Source organism: Etheostoma spectabile, unplaced genomic scaffold, assembly GCF_008692095.1.
Source record: "Etheostoma spectabile isolate EspeVRDwgs_2016 unplaced genomic scaffold, UIUC_Espe_1.0 scaffold00006809, whole genome shotgun sequence".
NCBI classification, from domain to species: Eukaryota; Metazoa; Chordata; class Actinopteri; order Perciformes; family Percidae; genus Etheostoma; species Etheostoma spectabile.
This window is the reverse complement of record NW_022603425.1, coordinates 1-8,852: the sequence shown is the minus strand read 5'-3', so window position 1 is coordinate 8,852 and position 8,852 is coordinate 1. Positions and strand designations below refer to the sequence as shown.

The following is an 8,852-nucleotide window of genomic DNA, read 5'->3' as shown; positions in this document are numbered from 1 at the left end:
TCTGGCTGTGGCGAGTAGCCACATGCCGAGAATCAAAAACAACACACCTCCAACGTGCTGTTGGGAGTCGCGTTGGCAGTTTCCATTTCTATCCCTCTAACATCGGGCCGCTCGCCCACATAGACTGTGAAGACGAGGGATGTTTGGCCAGGAGTTTGGTGATTTGGGCGTTACCATCTTGGTTTTTAAAAACTGGAGGTGACGAGAGGGCGGACGTAGGGAGGAGGATGCAGCCAAGCCAGTGATGTTTACATTGATCGGAAATGTTAGGCTCGTTGGAGATGAGCCAGGTCTGCACAGAGAATAATCGCCGCCCGTTGCATGCTGGGTAGATTTGTGTCCGACTTGATCCCGACTTGCTCTGACGTACGAGCCCGTCTGTACGTCAGACAGTAGGCAACACACGTAGGCAACGACAATCTCACGAGAGCATGGTGGTCGCAGGTCTAAGACGCAGGCGGCGTGGTTGCTTTTCACTGACTCCAAGACCCAGGCAGACCCAGAGCATGCTGGGAAACGCCTCTCAGCTGAGGCTCATATGCAAAACATTTCAGAAACGCAAGATCAAGAAACTAACTTGAATTGAAAATATTAATAATAATAACAATAATAATAATAATAGGCCTTACTCTTCCCTTTTCTAATTTAAAACTATTTGTTGAACTATGCGTGCGATGTGATCATGAGAACATTCGTTGCCTCTGGCCCGATACACATTTAACCCTTGCATTGTCTTCCCGTCCACCGTTCACTCGTCCTCCCTCGTCAGAACTGACTGATCTGGTTTCTCTGGTTATAAAGAATGAAAACGTACCTCCTGATTCTGACTGACATCTTCTTAGCCAAGTTCATTCCAACTCATTTGAACTAGTTTTGAACTTACTTTTTGCATTCATGGTCAATAAAGTGTAAAATACGTAATTTCTGCGTAAAATGAGGAGAAAGTATTAGGTTTTGGTTTATAATAGACTGATATATGTCAGATATTAGCCAGGATATCACCAGGGGAAAACAAACTGATGCTTTTCTTCCACAAACAAAAAGAGCAAACCTATTTTGTGAAGAATTGTCTTGAAAACGGGTGAAATTGGACTCAAGGACAACATGAGGGTTAATGAAAACTCAGTAGGCCTACCCCAGGGCCCTGCTGCACTAAAGTAGAACAAAGATATCCAGGATAAGGGAAGAAGAGCAGCTTGACTTAGTGAGATCCGCTCATCGCAGCTTAATCGCTTACACAGCCCGGCTGTTGGCTCGGCTGTCTGTTAGCCCGGCTGTTAGCCTGTCTGTTAGCCTGTCTGTTAGTCTGTCTGTTAGCCTGGCTGTTAGCCTGTCTGTTAGCCTGGCTGTTAGCCTGGCTGTTAGTCTGTCTGTTAGCCTGTCTGTTAGGCTGTCTGTTAGCCTGTCTGTTAGGCTGTCTGTTAGCCTGGCTGTTAGTCTGTCTGTTAGTCTGGCTGTTAGCCCGGCTGTTAGCCCAGCTGTTAGCTCACTCTGGACCAGGCCATCCACAAAGAATAAATCTCCATGGTTACTTGGCTGAGTTTAATTAAACCTGGTTTTGTGCAACCGAGTCAAAGCTAAATTCATCCAGGATAACTTGAATATCCCGGATTAATCCCTTATCCTGGTTTTGTGGAACAGGCCCTGGTTAACAATGATTCCTGGTAAAATGAAGGTTTGGGTTTCAATTTTCTTTCAGTTTGACAAAACTTTGTGATTTCCGCAGGAAGCCACGATGACGGCAGTGGATCTTTTCAACACTTTGGAGAATTTAAAGGAAGAGGAATTTATGACATTCAAATGGTATCTACAGCAAGAAGTCCTGGAAGGCTTCCAACCCATCAAAGTGTCCAAGCTGGAGAAGGCAGAAATGCAGGACACGGTGGATGTGATGGTGAGCACCTATCGGCTAGAGGGAGCTCTGACGGTGACCAAGAAGGTTTTAGAGAACATCAGCAGGAATGATCTGGTCCAGAGTCTGCCAGACACCGACTCAGGACCACAAGGTCAGTCCCCCTTTTTTTTAATAAATTTTTTCTCACACAAAATGACAAGCATACATATAAACAACACATACTTTAGGAAGACACATTAGGAGATGCTCTGGCAGTTTCCCTTCTAACCGATGATCATGTCCTCGCCTCCTGTCTCCAAACATTCCTTCTTCCGTCTTAAAAGAAGAGAACCTGAGTAACCTGTAGCAATAAGCACATACCTTTATTGTCAAGTGTACTGTAGTAAGTACAAAATACAATTATATAATACAATTAAGTTAAGAGGAAAAAAATGAATAAACCAATAAAAGAGGTAACTAGAGTTCTGACAATGTCTGTGTTACTGGTAACCATTTTTGATCAAACCGGTCTGACTTTTTACCCTTTCTCTTCATTCCCTTACACTGGGAGGTTGTGGCTTCAACCAAGAGGCTGTGATTGTTTTCTTTGCTATTAAAAGTAGAATTCTTAGTGAGGAAATAAAGTTCCCATCTATACGCATATGTATGGTGCTGGATCTAACTTAAAGTCAATACCCAAAACATGTGCTATTTCCTTTTGAATATTCTTCCAATAATCTGAAATTTTCGGGCAATCCCAAAATATATGTGTAAAGTCCCCTACCAAACATCTCTCCCAGGTATAACTGTATTTTGATGTAATAGATGGGGTGTTAAAATACCTCATTTTGATCTTCCAATCCAACTCCCTCCATGTTGGGCTGCTAGTTACCTTATGTCCTGCTCTGAAGGATTCTTCCCAGTTCATCTGTTATTAGAATATTTGCTTCCAATTCCCATTTTTCCTTGACATCCAAATTGTTATTGTTAGATTCCAGTTGTGTTACCTCATACAATTTGGATCTAATCCCTTTCTTTGTCCCTCCCTCTGTATACGTCATCAGTAATTCTTCTAGTTTCGAGGGGATGTTAGAGATCTTCTCCCACTCCTTATGTGTCGTAAGATAGTATCTCAGTTGTAGAAACTTATAGAAATCATGGGCTGGTAAATTAAATTCTTGTGTTAACTGCTGAAATGACTTCAAGGTTTGTCCCCTAAACATTTCAGCAATATATTTTAACCCCTGTCGTGTCCATCTATTGTAGCCTGCATCCATCATACATGGTAAAAAATCAGGGTTCATTGAGATTTGGGTGGGTCTACAAATGGAGTTTGACCATATTCTCATCGTCCCCTGATCCAGACATTGCCCACCTTCTGTGTTACTTCACTAAAAAATGGAAGCGATTCTACAGTAGGGTGACCAGACGTCCCGGTTTTCGGGGACAGTCCCCGATTTTGGCGACCTGTCCCCGGCTGGATCTGTCCCCGGAAATGTCCCGGATTTCACTGTGACTGACAGACCCGAAATCGAAATGAAAGAAATAAAATACTGACAAAACGTAGCAGATAGTCGGGCACCCTACACCTGCAGGCTCCAGACCGCCAGAGCCCGCGGTGCTCAGAGAGGTTTTAGAAGCCATGTTTTACGATGCTAAAATCACTGATTATTTACATGGAGTCTGGTGGGTTTAGCCAACGCAATTTTGCGGATTTCTATGTTTTAAAAAAGGATCTTAATCTTTAACAGAAAGGTCGACCTCCTTAGAAATCCTTTCCATAATGTTGTCAGACACTTAGAATATTAATCTGAGTTTGTTAGCAGCAAAACGAGCACTTTATGAACGTAAATACAAGTTGGACAATTATCCTATTAACTTCCATTGTAGCTTGTTTCTGACTGGAGCGATCTCGATTAATATGCATCAATGTTAAAGGATAATATGTCCTCAATAGATTTATTGTATCTGATTCTCAAGGAGCTGTTGTAGTAACAAACCTGAAGCAATAAAGCAAAAGCTGTCAGTAGTTCAGTACATTACAACATTATGAAATATTAGGACTTTCTATCTTGAAATATTAAGACTTTCTATCTGAAACATTCCCCTCTGAGGTGTAGTGGAGTGTAGTAGGAAGTAGCAGCAGGGGTGGGTCTAGGATCAGACCTTGGGGGGGGGGGGGGCTCAGCCCCTAATGAGAACAGCTCTAGGTCTAGTGTCCCCGTTTTAATTTTTACAAAAATAAAAACAGTAATTGTTTTGGAGGTAAATACGCTTCTGAGCTGAAAATGTCCCCGGATTTTGTCTGAGAAATCTGGTCCCCTTATTCTACAGATACATTTATATAATTGTGTTCCATTCCCACCCACAATGCATCTGCATCATTAGTAATCCACATAATTAGCAGCTCAGTAGTAATTTTTTGATTGGGTAAATCCATTCCCCCTTCTCTTTTGGTAAAATCAGTGTCTTACATTTAAATCTAGCCTTTTTCTTTTTCCTAATAAATTTAGATAATCTTGTCTAACATTTTAAAGGTAGAGTTGAGACCATAATTGGCCATGACTGGAACAAAAACAACAGTCTTGGTAATACATTCATTCTCACAGTTTCTATCCATCAGAGTCAAAGGCAAAATCTCCCACCTGGTCAAATCTTTTTAATATCAGTTATCAATTTCCCATAGTTTGCTTCAAATAGCTGTGACATATCAGAAGTAATAATAATACCCAGATATCTGAACCCTTTATTGGTCCATTTGAACTTGAATTTCCCCTTTAAATCAGCCGAACATTGACCTGAGAACATCATAGCTATTGATTTAGCCTCATTGGTCAGATATCCTGAAATCTCCCCATACTCGTTCAGGTTATTCACCAGGGCTGTTAATGAGGTGGAAGGTTCACTTATATATGTTAATATATCATCTGCAAATAGTGATATTTTGTGGTCTGTTCCCCCTCATCCCTTATTCCCTTTATATCTTTATTCTGTCTTATTGACTCAGCCAGTGGTTCTATACTTACAGTAAAGGACTCAGAAAGTCTCCTGGTCTGACTCCTCTTTTAAGTAGGAAAAGTCTGAGCAACACCCATTGACTCTAATTCGTGATCTGGGGTTTGTAAACCATTTTCACCCAGTCAATAAAGGTTGTATGAAACCCAAAATTTGCTAATGATTGGTAGAGGACGCTCCGTTTTACCCTATCAGATGTCTTTTGTGCATCTAAGCTAAGCAACATGGCAGGCTGGGATCTGTTTGTGGCACATGAGATAAGATTTAATGTCCTTCTGATATTATTAGCACCTTTCCTTTTAATTTGTATTTTCAGGATAAAAGAGTGGGTGGACATGAGAAACAAAACTTATTGAACAGATTGTTATCTCTGAAGCATGCGGGGGCCCCTGGCTTCCTCCAGGCAGGGTCACTCCCTCTCTCCCTCGATAACTCATATGGTTTTGAACCATTCTTTGTCTGGCCCCTCACTTGAGACCACTTTGCCATGGAAGACCCTACCAGGAGCACAAACCCTACCAGGAGCACAAACCCTACCAGGAGCACAAAGCCTACCAGGAGCACAAAGCTCCAGACACTACAGACCTCAGGTGCATAGGGACTCACAAACCTCTCCATTTAGCGGCCTTTGTCCCGTTCTAATGCCACTAGTCCATCATATATACACTCGGCTCCATAAAGCCTACAAATGCACACATTTCTTTTAAAACTAATAAGAATTGTCTTTTAAATTACATGTTTTTTTCTCTCCCACTGTGTGTAGTTCTGGCTGCAGCCAGCAATGTGCCTGAAGGAGAACATTTAGCTCATCTGACCACGTCAGGTCTGAAAAGACATCAGCTGATCGACCTGTAGAGAACCTGGAAGGCAGGATGTGTAGGAAGCACGATAAACCTCTGGAGCTGTTCTGTAAGACCGACCAGACATGTGTCTGCATGCTCTGCACTGTTTTAGACCACAAGACGCATGATGTTGTTCCTCTGAAAGAAGAACATGAAGGAAAGAAGGCAGATCTGGGGAAGACTGGGGCTGGAATTCAGCAGATGATCCAGAAGAGACGACTGAAGATTCAGGAGATCAAACACTCAGTGGACCTCAGTGAGGAAGCTGCAGACAGAGAGATAGCAGAAGGTGTTCAGGTCTTCACTTCTCTGAAGGAGTCTGTTGAGAGAGGCCTGAATGAGCTCATCAACACCATCAAAGAGAAGCAGAAAACAAGAGAAAAACAGGCCGAAGCTTCATCACAGAGCTGGAACAGGAAATCTCTGAGCTGATGAAGAGAAGCACTGAGGTGGAGCAGATGTTACGCTCTGAAGACCACCTCCATCTTCTCCAGAGGGTCCAGTCCCTAAACATCCAACCACCCCACCCACCAAGGACTGGACAGAGGTCAGCGTCCGTCCATCATCATATGAGGGGACTGTGGTGAAAGCTGTGGTTCAGCTGGAGGAGACGCTCAGTAAAGAGATGAAGAGGCTGCTTGAAGCCGAGCTGAAGAGGGTCCAGCAGTATGCAGTGGATGTGACTCTTGATCCTGATACAGCACATCCTAATCTCATCCTGTGTGATGATGGGAAACAAGTGAATCATAGTGATGTGAAGAAGAATCTCCCAGACAACCAGAGAGATTTTCTTATTGTGTTTTCTTTAGCAAAAAAGAGTTTCTCTTCAGGCAGATTTTACTTTGAGGTTCAAGTTAAAAGAAAGACTAAATGGACTTTAGGAGTGGCCAAAGAGTCGATCAACAGGAAAGGAGACACCACTGAGTCCTCAGAAAGGTTACTGGACGATATGGTTGAGAAATGGGAATGAGTACAAAGCTCTTGCTGACCCTCCAGTCCGTCTCTCTCTGAAGTCTCCTCCTCAGAAGGTGGGGGTGTTTGTGGACTATGAGGAGGGTCTGGTCTCCTTTTATGACGTAGATGCTGCAGCTCTTTATCACTCCTTACTGGCTGCTCCTCACTGAGAAACTCTTCCCATTCTTCAGTCCCTGTACTAATGAAGGTGGTAAAAACTCTGCCCCTCTGATCATCTTCCTGTCAGAGTAAACTAATCACTGATCTCATTTCAGGTATTGATTCATTTTCAATCAAGGGAACAAATGTACATATTCATATATTTTACATCTTATTTTCTACAGAATCTGTTCCTGTGGTGACTGATTTACACTTTATTCCATTTATTATCATATGTTAAATGTGCAGCAATTCTTTACAAATGAACTCAAACTTCATCTTGACATATTTGGTGTCTTTAGAAACTGATTTCTTCTGGAAGTTATAATAAATGTCTGTGGGTTTAACAGAGGTTTAAATAGATATCGTCTACATAACGTGTGTCATGATGCATCAAATTAATGTGTTGATTATGTAATCAGAACACATTTATTAGTATTTGATGAGCAGCCCCAGAAAACATATAGCTGAATATTTGATTGTGTGATGAAGCTTCATTTAAGAGTGAGGCCTATTCCATCCCATAATGTCTCCAGAACACAGTATGTGCCTCCTGGTATACCGGGTAGAAAAAGTTAATGGATGGTTCTATCTTGTGTGAAAAGTCTTTGGATAATTACTGGTCACTTTGGCCATTTTTTATTGGTTCATGAATTCTGTAAGATGGTTATGAGTCAAAGAAATGTGTAAATATGTGATAGTAGAATAAAAAGTGTAAAATAAAGCAGGTGTTGAACACAAGGCCTGAGGAAGCAGTGAGAACAGAAAAGCTGGTTTACACACAAGTTGGATTTCAGTCGAGGATGATCTTTATGTTGAGAATAAAGTTGAACTTTCAGTATTAGTGCCAGACATAAAACAATAAATCAGAGATAGAAGTTGTTGTCTTTTGCATTTTGAGAATAAAGTCGAAATATTGAAAAATGTTTAGAATGAAAGTCTAAGTCCAATTTCGAGAAGTTATTGTGTCATAATGTCAGAAATAAAGTCTGTTGTGTGAGACCAAGAATGATAATGGTGTTTTTCCTAAATCAGTTCTCCTGATATCACTTAAACTGCTGATAGATAGATAGAAGATAGATAGATAGATAGATAGATAGATAGAGAGAGAGAAAGATAGATAGATAGATAGATAGAGAGGAGAGGAGAAGAGAGAGAAGATGAGAGATGAGAGAGATAGAGAGAGAGAGAGGGAGAGGAGAGAGATGATAGATACGAGAGAGAGGAGGAGAGAGGACGAGAGAGAGAGGGATAGAGAGAGAGAATAGATAGATAGATAGTAGATAGGAGATAGAGAAGAGAGAGAGAGAGAGAGAGAGAGATAGATAGATAGATAGATAGATAGATAGATAGAAGAGAGAGAGATGAGAGAGAGAGAGATGAGAGATAGAGAGAGAGATAGATAGATAGATAGCTAGATAGTAGATAGATAGATAGATAGATAGGCAGTTAGTTTTCTATTTGGAACAATCAATGAAATAAATGAATCAAACGAGGCCTCATGCTGATTATTTGTGACTTGATTTGGTGGATTTCTCCTTCCTTCCGTTCCTGTGTTAACCTCCTTGATAAAGAACGTTTCCATCCAGTTAAAGTGCGACAGACTCAGATATTATTCTAAGTGTCTGATTAAACATTCCTACAGAGATATAGCTTTTAGTGAAGAGGAAGATAAGATAAGAAGAATTATTTTATTATTATCCCCAATGGGGAAAATTACTGCACTACACCTGTGTACACACTTTTGTTAATACTCACACACAGGCCTGACCCTAACACACATGCTCAGGACCTATACAGCACCTATACATGGAGAGATGTCAGAGTGGGGGGGCTGCCAGCTGAACCAGCACCATGAGCGGTCGGGGGGGTACGGTGCCTTGCTCAGGGCACTGGCAGTGCCCAGGAGGTGAACTTGTCATCTCTCCAGCACCAATCCACACTCCCAACTTTTTGGGTCCATACGGGGATTTGAACCAGTGACCTCCGGTTCCCAACCGGAGGTTCTCAATCCCTATGGACTGAGCTACTGCCACCCCAAAGAAGAT

The 8,852-nt window shown here is 41.7% G+C and overlaps 1 pseudogene; it reads left to right on the top strand.

The window, feature by feature from the left end:
• The first annotated feature begins 1,700 nt into the window (after nucleotides 1-1,700).
• LOC116678261 (pyrin-like) lies at nucleotides 1,701-6,885 on the top strand (annotated as a pseudogene).
• Nucleotides 6,886-8,852: the final 1,967 nt, after the last annotated feature.